Below are 12,598 nucleotides of genomic sequence, written 5' to 3' on the forward strand. Positions count from 1 at the left end.
TCCTTCCTTCCTTCCTTCCTGCCTTCCTTCCTTCCTTTCTTTCTTTCTTTCTTTCTTTCTTTCTTTCTTTCTTTCTTTCTTTCTTTCTTTCTTTCTTTTTTCTTTCTTTCTCTCTCTCTCTCTCTTTCTTTCTTTCTTTTATGGAGTCTTGCTCTGTCACCTAGGCTGGAGTGCATTGGCACGATCTTGGCTCACTGCAACATCTGCCTCCAAGGTTCAAGTGATTCTCCTATCTCAGCCTCTTGAGTAGCTAGGATTACAAGTGCACGCCACCATGCCCAGCTAATTTTTGTATTTTTAGTAGAGAGAGTTTTTCGTCATGTTGGCCAGGGTGGTCTTGAACTCCTGACCTTAGATGATCCGCCTGCCTCGGCCTCCCAAAGTGCTGGGATTACAGGCGTGAGCCACTGTGCCTGGCCTTGCCACAAGATGGGAAACTGGGGCTTCAGAAGCTGGCCTTGCCCAAGATTGCATAACTAGTGATTGGCCCAACTAGGATTTAAATTCATGCCTATCTCCAAAGGCCATGCTTACTGTCAAACACAGTGGCAGGAGGACCAGAGACAGGAGGGAAAAAAAAGGAAGAGAGCTAGGTCCTTTGGGTCCTACAGCATCCTACCTCCCTGTGGTGGAAGCAGGGATGCAGCTCTCAGACCTTACTTCTGGCAGGGACTGGCTATTCAGTTTCTGTAATGGGGTAAGCAGACAGCTTCTACCCGCAGCTCATTCACGTCAGCCTTGGTGTCAAAATATGAACCTCAATGAGACACAAAGCCCAATATGAGACAGGTGCTAGGGCAACCAGTTGTCCTGCTTTGCCCAGGATGACAGGGCTTATAGAATATGAGATCTTCAGTGCTAAGACAAGGAAAATCTGGCAACCCAGGACAAATTGGTCAACATATGACAACACTGATGGGCTCTATTTACTCCACAGCTTCCCACTGGGTTGGTAAGTCTGTTTCTGACCTCTGACCTTCATCACAGTCTTATCTCTCTGTCTTATCCTGTTTTCTTTTTTCCCTCCCTTCCGTAGGTATTGACCCCTGATAAATACCATGCCCATTAGATTCTAACTTTTCCTTCCAAGACAACTCCTGAAAACCTCCACAACCATAGAGCTTCAGTGTCCTGGAAGAATGAAGAAGAACCCCAACAATCAAGAACCCCAGGCAGAAAGGGCTATTGTATGTGGGAAAGAATGAGGGCAGAGCATCTGACATTTTCACTCTCAGACACAGAGACTATTCAACTGTAAAAGTCAACTGGTACACAGAGCCACGCTGATGATATTTTGACTTGCTAACAGAGAGGAGAGGAAATAGATTACAGGTAACCAGAGACACCTGGAAGAGTGCAAGGAGTGATGAGCAGCACCAAGTTGTGCAAATATTTATGCAAATATTTTCTCTTTTCTTGGCAGGGATGTTTTTGTCACCCTCTGGCCTCAGCTGCCTGGCTAGGCTCTTCCTACCTAGGCTTTTCTTTGTGGCTGCAATTTGGTGAGAATAATATATAACCGATGGAAGGGCTCTTTAGGTGCAGTTTTCTTAGATTAAATATGGATTTTGGTGAAGATGTGCTTTTTCAGTTAAAAAAATTCCTACTCCTAGAAATAAGCTTTGTCCTTAACTATAGGTCAAAGGCGATCCACCTCCTCTAGGAAAATCCACCTCCAAGTTTCAATGTGGTCCATATATGCCCATCCTAGTCAGGTGTACATCAAGATGGGGCACACCACTTTACCACTTCTTGAAGTTGCCAAAGGAGAATGGTTTGGGACAGGTGTTTGTACAGGAAGATAGAAGGTAGTTAAGAGTCATCTTCTCTGATAGTCACAGTCCTGTCTATGTGACAGCTCTGCCACATCCACGTCACATACGTCTTTACACTTCATCACACCTGTTCACACATAGGAGCATTGACGAATCAATTAACAGCATCCTGTTGGTGCTCACACATCACTTTGCATCAAATCAGCAATTCTTTTGACAGGGGCTGACGTTTACCATCCTTGTTGGAAACTTTCCAAGGCACGAATTAAAACACAACCAAACTTAACTGTGAAATCACTGAGGGGACTGGTAAAAGCCACAAACATTTGAAGTTGCAAGTGGGAGTGAAATCTGCTTGCTTATTTTAATGAGACATGATGTTGCGCTGTGTGGAGTGCTAACTGCCACTTGCTAGGTTTGGGAAAAAAGGATTCCCTCTGAACTGAGTTTCATCATTAGAAAAATGCAGATAATATTCTATCACAATTTTTACCTTACGGGGTTGTTTAGGATCAAATGATATATTGTGTGTGAAAGCACTCTTGTCAAACAGCAAAGAGCCATGTCATACAATATATTTTAGCATATTACAATAATAATAAATAATAATAATACAAAACAGATACTCCAACAATAATAGATTGATGAAGAAACTCATTGCAAAGACTGACACGTTTTTAAAAAGCAGTAGTAATTGACCATTATGGGAAGCACAGCCAGATAGAATTAAGTCTTAGGAAGATTTTTTTGGTAGAGGATGTTTCTTACCCGGATTTGTACAATTCGGATACCAAAAGCTTGACTGAAATAGTTATGTAGGAACCTGTTCTTAAAGACTGATAGGATGCTAGTGCTTCAAAATCCTTAGAGGATTTTTCTTTTAACACTTTGACTATGAAAAATTTCAGGCACACAAAGATAAGTTTACAGTAAGCACCCATATACTCACCACCTAGATTTGCCATTAATATTTTACTATAGTGTGTTGACCACATCCATCATATTTATCCTTTTTTTTTTCTTTTTGAGATGGAGTCATGCTCTGTTGCCCAGGCTGGAGTGCAATGGCATGATCTCGGCTCACTGCAACCTCTGCCTCCCAGGTTCAAGCGATTCTCCTGCCTCAGCCTCCTGAGTAGCTGGGATTACAGGCATGCACCACCATGCCCTGCTAAGTTTTGTATTTTTAGTAGGGATGGGGTTTCACCATGTTGATCAGGCTGGTCTTGAACTCCTGACCTTGTGATCCACCCTCCTTGGCATCCCAAAGTGCTGGGATTACAGTGTGAGCCACCGTGCCTGGCCCATTTATCCCTTTTTTATCCACCAATCCATCTTAATTTTTAATGCATTCCACAATAAGTTTCGGTAATCAGTGTACTTCTCCCCAGACTAGAGAATCTGGAAATAGACCCATGTACCTATGAGCAAATGATGTGTGACAAAGGTGCAAAGGCCTTTTTTATTTATTAGATTGGTGCAAAAGTAAAAGTAGAAAAAGGAAACTTTTAAACAGTCATGCTGGAACATTGGCTTTTTGCAAAAAAAAAAAAAAAAAGGACTTCAATCTATACCTTGCCACATGTAAAAAAATTAACTTAAGATGAACCATTCATTGCCCAATGTATAACACCTAAAACTAAAAATCTTCTAAAGGAAAACAGGAGAAAGTCTTTGTGAACTTGGGTTAAGCAAAGATTTCTTAAGTGTGACACCGAAAGCACCATCTGTAAAATAACAAATTGATAAGTAGGTTTTCATAAAAATCAAAAATTTCTGCTCTTTGAAAGACACCACTAGAGAATAAAAAGACAAGCCACAGATTTGAGATAAATTTGCAAGCCACATATCTCATAAAGGACTTCTGTTCATTAAATAAAAAGAACTCTTAAAACTCAGCAATAAGATAACGAACATTCCCCACAGAAAACAGGGTAAAAGATCTGAACAAATACCTCACCACAGAAGATATATAGATGGCAAATAAGTATAAGAAAAGATGCTCGGCCGGGCGTGGTGGTTCATGCCTGTAATTCCAGCACTTTGGGAGGCCGAGGTGGGCGGACCACAAGGTCAGGAGATCAAGACCATCCTGGCTAACATGGTGAAATCCCGTCTGTACTAAAAATACAAAAACAAAATTAGCCGGGTGTGGTGGCTGGCGCCTGTAGTCCCAGCTCGTCGGGAGGCTGAGGCAGGAGAATGGCGTGAACCCGGGAGGCGGAGCTTGCAGTGAGCCCAGATCGCACCACTGCACTCCAGCGTGGGCGACAGAGTGAGACTCAGTCTCAAAAAAAAAAAAAAAAAAAAAAAAAAGAAAGAAAAGAAAAGAAAAGATGCTCAACTTTGTTTGCATCAGGGAAATAGAAATTACAACAACAATGAGATACTACTGTATACCTAACAGAAAGGCTAAAGCCAAAAAAAAAAAAAAAAAAAAAAAAAAAAGAAAAGAAACCTGACAATCCGAAGTACTGATGAGAATTTGGAACAACAAGGACTCTCGTTTATTGCTGGCGGGAATGCAAAATAGTATAGCCACTTTGGAAGTCAGGTGACAGTTTCTTATAAAGTTAAACATAGATTTATCATATGACCTAACAATGTACTCCTAAGTATTTACCCAGCTAAAGAAATGTATGTCCATACAAAAAGTCGCACATGAATGTTTTTAGAAGATTTATCCGTAAATGCCAAAAACTGAAAGTAACCAAGATATCCTTCAATAAGTGAATGGATAAACAAATCATGGTATATCCATACAATAGAATGTTTTTTGATAATAAAAAGGAGTGAGCTATCACACAATGTCGATGAATTCTATTAGGTTAGGTTGCTGCAAAGGTAATTGCAGTTTTGGCTATTACTTTTACTTTTGCACCAATTTGATACATTCATTTTGCTAAGGTGGAAGAAGCCAGATTCAAAAGGTTACTGTATTGGTTGGGTTCTCCAGAAGAACAGAACCAATAGGATATATGTATCCTGTATATGTATATGAGGAGATTTATTTTGGGAATTGGCACATATGATTATAGAGGCAGAGAATTCCTACAATATGCCATCTGCAAGCTGGAGAGCCAGGAAAGCCAGTGGTGTAATTTAGTTCGAGTCCAAAAGCCTGAAAACCAGGAAGGCCAATGGTGTAACTACCATTCCCAGGCTAAAGGCTGGGGTGCAGGAGCGGGGCATTGGTATAAGTCCCCAAGTTCAAAGAGATATCAGCAGGCAGGAGAAGATGAATGTCCCAGCTCAAGGAAAGAGTGTGAATTCACCCTTCCTCTGTTTTATTTGTCTGAGCCCTCAATGGATTGAATGATCCCTGCTCACATTGCTAAGGGCAGATTTATTTATTTATTTTTTTTTTTTGAGACAGAGTTTCATTCTTTTTGCCCAGGTTGGAGTGCAATGACATGATCTCAGCTCACTGCAACCTCTGCCTCTCGGGTTCAAGCGATTCTCCTGCCTCAGCCTCTCAAGTAGCTGGGATTACAGGCACCTGCCACCACACCCGGCTAATGTGTGTGTGTGTGTGTGTGTTTTAATACAGATGGGGTTTCACCATTTTGGCCAGGATGGTCTCGATCTCTTGACCTTGTGATCCACCTGCCTCGGCCTCCCAGGGGCAGATCTTCTTTACTTGGTCTACGGATTCAAATGCTAATGTCTTCCAGAAACACCTCACAGACATACCCAGAAATAATATTTTACCAGTTCTCTGAGCACCTCTTAGCCTAATCAAGTCAACACATAAACTCAACCATCACAGCTACATATTGTATGATACCATTCATTTGACATTTTGGAAAAGGTCCAGAGAGGTTATGTAACTTGTTTGCAGCCACACAGTTAGTAAGTGTTGGAGCTGGGATTCAGTCCAGGAAGTCTGTCTCAAAATCCATGCATGTAATATTCACTGTACTGCATCTACAGGAGAGGAGGAGAGGAGGTGAAAGTAAGGTGAGTTATTGACAAGTCAGAACCTGTGGGGCAGGAGAAATATGCAGAAAGGCACCGTGATACTCAGCTCTGAGCACTGACAAGGAGCTATGGGGAAGGGGGGACCAGGAAAGCTGCCAGTCCATATTGGGAGGCAGCAGAGTGGAGAAGTGTGGCTTATTTTTAGCAAGAGAAACCCAGCAGCAGCACAGATAGCCTGAGATATGCATAAGTTGCTCTTCAGAAACAAGACCTACACATGGCTGGTGAGGTGACACACTGAAATTATGGGTGTCTGGAAGCAAGAGGTCACTGGGCAAACTTCAGATTTTTAAGAGGCAGCTTCACATCCATGAAAGAACAGCAATGCATTGCCAAATAGAAGACATGAGCAAACTTGTCCTGGCATTCTCATGTAAAATCCTAATACTTTCTAGAGACCTCTGAGATCTCTGAGGCCTGCCCTTAGTCTCACCAAGCCAAATGTGTGCTGCAAAGACCAGGGAGAGTAAGAGCCACTGGTGTGTAGAATCCAAGTCACCCCCTTGCCAATAAAATGTCTCCGCCAGGTCGCCACACAAGAAGAGAAGCCTCCTCCTATATTCAATCATGCTTTAATTGAATCTATCCTTTGCCTGAATTTGAGAGAATCATGCAAATAGACCCTTTATTTTGCTGCTTCCTCTGGAGTTTCCTTGTCTGTCTTTTTCTCCCCACTAGGAAATTGACATGAGAGTTGGGCTGTAGACTCAACTGTAACATTCTATCCCAAGCAGGAATTTCTGGGATCGGGAAGGTTTCCTATCTACCAACATAAAGACTTACTCTGCTCCTGAATTAGGGATCCTGTGAGGCCCACGGGGCAAGCATTTGGTCAGCTTTCCAACATCCTGCAATCGCATCAAGAAGGGGGCCCCGTTCTACCTGGTGGGTGGAGTTTTGAACACTTGGATGAACTAACATAGTTTTTTCCCTTTTGCTCACCATTAACCTTCTCATTCCTTAATACCTGTACTTTGCCTCTATAAAGCCAAAGGAAGAGATCTCCTCAAGGTCATTGGTGACCTCAGAATCCTTCAATCTCCCTTTAGTTCTCAAGCTTTGTAGTGTCTATGCTATATTCAACATGGTTTCTCACCAGCTCCTTCTTAAAGCTGTCTTCTCCCCTGGCTTTCTTCAATCCATTTGGCCTGGGTTCTTCTTCTCTTAACTCTCCAGTTGTGTCTACTCTAGCTCCTTTGTGGACTTTTCCTTTCCATCATTGTGTCCTATGCACAAGGCTTAGTTCTCAATTGAGCATTGGATTCTACCACGAAGAGGGAAGCAAAGCAGAATGCTTCAGGGAGGGTTTCTGGGGGTCTCGGACAGCTTAGAGAACTTGGGTAAGGACCTCTGAATCAGAACTACAGGAAGGAACATGCAGAATAATCTGCCCTCTGGCACAGTTTTACCTTAGCTTGGAAGATTAGGCTTATGAAAGAGCAATTTTATTTTTGCTTATTTTTTTTTAAAAAAAGAAACTACCCGTTCTGACTTTGATATTTCAGTATCGTGGGTGAAATTGCTTATTTATCTTGTCTCAAGAACAGATCTGGCAGCTAAAGTTCTATGATGCATATTTTTGTAAATATAAATATATCATAGCCAAGCCTCTTTAAAGAACTGGTATCAAGGGACAGAAAAGTCTCCATTCTAATTGGGTGAGCATTTTACATGAAGTTGTATTTTAAGAGATGGCACTGCCCTTTGGTAAATCTGAATCAACATAATAGCAAGGGCATGCTCTAACACTGCTCAGCTGGATAATAAAATATTCTATGTTTGGTTTAAGATACACCAGGGTGATTTTAAGCATCATTTTCTTCATGAATGCAGTTAACGTTAACTATTACAATCCCTCTCTGTCTCTCCAATGAGGTTTCCCATGGTTGCATCAAGAAGGAAAGCAAATGAAATTTGTGTTCAGACTCAATAACCTTTTAATTCACCGAATTAAGGATTTCCCAATTAGAGGCAAAAGGCAGATCCAGGAAAAGAAATGTGTGAGTATTTACTTTCTGTTTAAAGACTTTTTGGATTAAAAGATATTGGAACAGATAACACCACAAAATTAGTTTTTGCTGTGATGGCAAGGTTAAGACTTCTGCTGTTGCTAGGATATACCGCCCTATCACAGCTGATCTTGACGGTGAAAATTGGTGCCTTAATTTCCCAGTGGTCCGTGCTACTTCTGACTTCGGCCTCATTCTGGCTAATCACACTGTCATTCTCACTGCAGATTGCCTTTTGACATCTTCATCTGCAAAAGGATCCTGCAGCCAAGATTCAGTATGTGGAGTCAATTCAACATCTCTTCAGTAGTCAAGACCTCCTTACTGGTCTCTGGGACGTGGTGCTGATGGGGGAGGAAAGGAGCTTAGGAAGAATGCGTGTCACAGCTGGCAGCAAGGTTGGAAGGAAAACAATATTTCTCTTTGTGTACATGGGGCTATGACTGAGAGCTATATGCAAATGCAATTATGGAGAGGACCTTAATGTGCAAAGTTAAAGTCTACAATAATTAGAGCCAGTGAGGTAAGGGGAAAAATCTATTACTTACATTTTTTAATCCAAGGACGATAGAAAAATCAAGTGTATTGTGTTTGAAAATCTAGCTTTCATCAACCCCTTATTTTATATCTTTAGCCAGTGACAAAGATTCTTTGCTTGGCCAAACTTTAGTCAGGCTCCTGAACCTTCTCCTGGGCCCATCTGTGCATTTCCTTGTAAAATCCAGTTTTAGTAAGAACCCTGCTAAGTCAACTTAGCAAATACCTCCCACTGTCCATATCTGATCAGGTTTCTCAGCCCCCAACATCCCCCGGGTAATGTGTGATTACCTTGGACTGTCTTCAGCAAGAATTGTGACAGTTCAGTTTAGCCAGAATTCCCCCTGCCCTTGATATTTTCTCTTGGTGACTTTCTGTCCACTGACTTCTGCCCTGCTTCTTAGCCATAAATTCCCACTTGCCCATGCTATATTCAGAGTTGTGGCTTATATCTCTCCCAATTCCAATATCTCTCCCAAAATTCTATTGCAGTTGTTCCTATACTTCTATCGATGGTCCTGAATAAAGTCTTCCTTACTGTGCTTTAAAAAGTATTACTGAATAATTTTTTTTTTTTTTTTTTGAGACAGAGTTTTACTCTTGTTGCCCAGGCTGGAGTGCAGTGGTGTGATCTCAGCTCACTGCAATCTCCGCCCCCTGGGTTTAAGCGATTCTCCTGCCTCAACCTCCTGAGTAGCTGGGATTACAGTGCATGCCACTGCACCCGGCTAATTTTTTGTATTTTTAGTAGAGACAGGATTTCATCATGTCAGCCAGGCAATCTGCTGACCTCAGGTGATCCACCTGCCTCAGCTTCCAAAGTGCTGGAATTACAGGCATGAGCCACTGCGCCCGGTCTGCTGAATAATTTTTATTATTTAGTGAGTAATGTGTGAATAAACATCCCCCATATTTTCACTGGTTATAAAGACAATAAGGATCACCATAAGAAAACCCAGGGAATTCCAGAGCTACCATCTGGCCAAAGGGTAAACTGCACAGACTTGAGTGAAGAACTCAAGCTTGAGTTTTAAGGGAGAATTCTAATAAGATCCTGGTAGATCTCTCAAATGAAGAGCTTTAGACTTTATATATTTTTTTCCCTAGGGTATTTGAATATTACTGTTATTGCTGGAAAGACCATTTCATTCCTTCTTAATATTGATATACTCTTTTATAAAGAGTTCTGGGAAATTACCTAGACGGAATGAAAGAGAAATATGGCTCAACCCATTAACTCAACATGTGACCCTGAGCAAGTCACTTAACCTTTTTCAGGGCTTCTACAAAATGAGTGGATGTAGCTGCGTGTGCTCTAGGGTTCAGTCTCAATCAAAAGTTATATGATCAAAACATGAGATTTGAAGTGGTGATGTTTAGTATCTCCCCATATTGGCATGTCATATATATCATCTCCTTGTGACTAGGGAAGCCTCACAGTTAAGGAAATGCCTCCTCCTCAAAGAAATTACAAATATACCAGTATGGCAGGACAGCTTCAAAGGGCCTTACGGGTTCTCAAAGAGTTGCCTATTTCCTCTCCTCAAACCTTTAGTATTTCAGTTTTCATACAATACTAACAGAATTGATATTTTTGAGCACTTGCTGTATGCATTATATGAATTACTTTAATATAGATTATCTTAGATCATTATAGTTTGTAAGGTAGGTATTGTTATCATTCCAATTGCACAGATGAGGAAACTGAAGTCCAGAGGAGCAAAGTAGCTGTACGAGTGGACAGAGCTGATAAGACGTAAAGCCTGGATTTGAACCCCAGTCTGTCTCACTGCTGGTCTGGGACTTTCCCCTTTATAGCACTGCCTCTTAATAGATGGCAAATGTACAACGGGTCTGATTTCAATAAGTCCACGTGTTAAACAGATGTGTACATTTATTCTACAGAGGCCAGCAATGAAAATATTCACTGTGATCATCTTGTTCTGTGTAAGAGAGGGCTATTTTTAAATAACAAACCTCTCTGGAATGCTAATGAGCCATGCCTCTGGGATGGAGTGCACGAGGCAAGGGGCCCTGGCTGTGAATAGACCTCACCATGCAGTAGGTCCCTCCCAGCTACTTGTCCTCCTTCCTTATTGCCCTATTGATTGGCCTCTTTCATTTACAAAGAATGCAGCACTTGAAGAAGAAGATAAATGGCTGTGAGTGTCTGCCCTGATCCCCTTCCTTCCTTCCTGCTATTGACTGAAGAAACCTGAAGTACTGGGTTAGGGGGCCAGTGGGTAGACGCATCTTCCAATGTGCAAAAACTGGGAGTCCAAACCAACAGAGAAGAGGCAGAAACAAATCCAAGCCAGCCACTGACTTTTCCTTCCTTTGCCTGCAGTTGAGGAAGCACCTCCTTATGGTCTTGTCCTTTTTATAGGCCGGATGGATTTCTTAGTTATAGGTAAAAGTAGACAGCTAAGATGCTTGTGCAACTTTCTTTTTAAAAATAGCATACTGGGAAGTCAAAGAAAGTACTACAGGGCATATTCTTTCCTGAATGAAAGAAAATATTCTCCAAATCAGATTATCCCTTCCTTTTTTATTAACCTTCTGTTTCTGAAACGTCTGTTGGGTCCTCAGAACATATAAGGGACTTGACCCCTTTCTTCCATAGGGCCCAGTCAGTACAGCTTTAGCATGTGCAGCTCAGAGATCATTGTTAACTCATCTGTAATAACCCCCCAAATAGCAGGCGCCGTGTGCCGACGAGGGTTTGCCTATAGTGAGAAGAGATCATTTCAGAAGATAATGAGAATTGGTCCCTTCACAAACAGCATGTGGGGCAGAAACAGCTGAGATCATTAAGGAAATTTCAGAAGAGGATGAACACTAGCCCTCATCCCAGGTGGTCAATTCTCTTTCCTTTGTGTGTTTGAGTTTGTCTTTGCTTTGGCACCATGACGAAACAACCCACCCAAAATGAATCTGTTTTTCACTGAGACAAATTTTGTAACCTAGATTCAGTCCTTTTGGCTCTGGCAGTTTTCAAGAGCTGCTTCCAGCTAACCATGTGTTTCCACAGTCAATGCAGTCAGGTGGACAGGATTCGTTTTTCCAGTACATCCCACCCGTGTGCTCTCCACTTTTTAATCCATGAATCGCCACAGCACAAGTCCTTTAACTGTTTACAAGCCACACACTCTGAATAGATGTAAAAATCAGCATTGATTTTTACTTTAAGCTCAGAAAGGGTTCACTTACTGTTTCTGTAGTGGATGCTGTCAATAATTGCACTTGTGGCAGAACTGTGCCAAGTGTTCCGGATTAGCCAAGGCATCTGAAATAGCGGGAATCATCTAGGGCAGAAATTGCAGTTTATTTCTCCTTCTCCCTTCAGTATAGGCTTCAACATTTATCATTCACTTCGCTATACCTGCATAGTAATAATGTAAGAGTTACGTAGCACAAGAGTTCTTTTTGTACTTTTCTTTTAAAAATGATAGTAATAATAATAATGACCTCTTACGTAGCACTTTTCAGCAAATAATGTATATATTTATTTTAATATACAAAGAGACTACACAGAATTTTTTAAACAACCTTGTGAGGTAGAATTATTCTCTTCTCTCTACTTACAGAAAACCGAGGCTCAGAAAGGTTGAGTAATTTACCCAAAGTCACACAGCTAGTAAAGGGCAGACCTGAAACACAAGGCAGGCCATTTAATTTAAGAGTCAAGGCTCTTTCCATTATCCTATGCTGCCTTCTAATAATGCTTTCAAAGGGCAAGTTTTTGCCTCTAAAACCTAGTAATAGCCTTTTCAACATGCTGAGGTCCAAGTCAGAGGATGGGGGGGCGTATACCATCCAGGCCATATTCACAAAGAGTGGACAGTCACAGAGAAAGGCAAAGTGTACAAATGGCTGCTTTGAAGCCTAGCTATCAATATGGATTACTGCACAGCTGATGGCATCTGAGGAGAGCCACGTCAATTTAGCAACAGGCAGTGATGTTCAGCGTGAACTCTGCTGTCATCTATTCTGCACATGCCTAAAGGTGGCCAAACCTGCCATCTGAAAAATAGTGGGGTGCACAGCTTAGGCAGTTTCCTGATAGTGCACAAAAGCCTCTGATCTGGCCTTCTGCACAGTTGCAGAGTGTTCAGAAAGCTTGGAATGGCTCTTTGAGAGGGTCTGGACAAGGTTTGGATCATTTGGGAAGGAATGTGGCTTGCAGAACGGGCTCAGCAAGGGCTGGCCTCTCCTGGGGAGTCCTGCACCATTCCTGCACTCTCTATCCTCTGCCTCCCCATCCCCCACAGCTGCCACGGAGCTGACAATAAAAAA

This window comes from Papio anubis, chromosome 7 (genome assembly GCF_008728515.1).
Source record: "Papio anubis isolate 15944 chromosome 7, Panubis1.0, whole genome shotgun sequence".
Taxonomy (NCBI): Eukaryota; Metazoa; Chordata; class Mammalia; order Primates; family Cercopithecidae; genus Papio; species Papio anubis.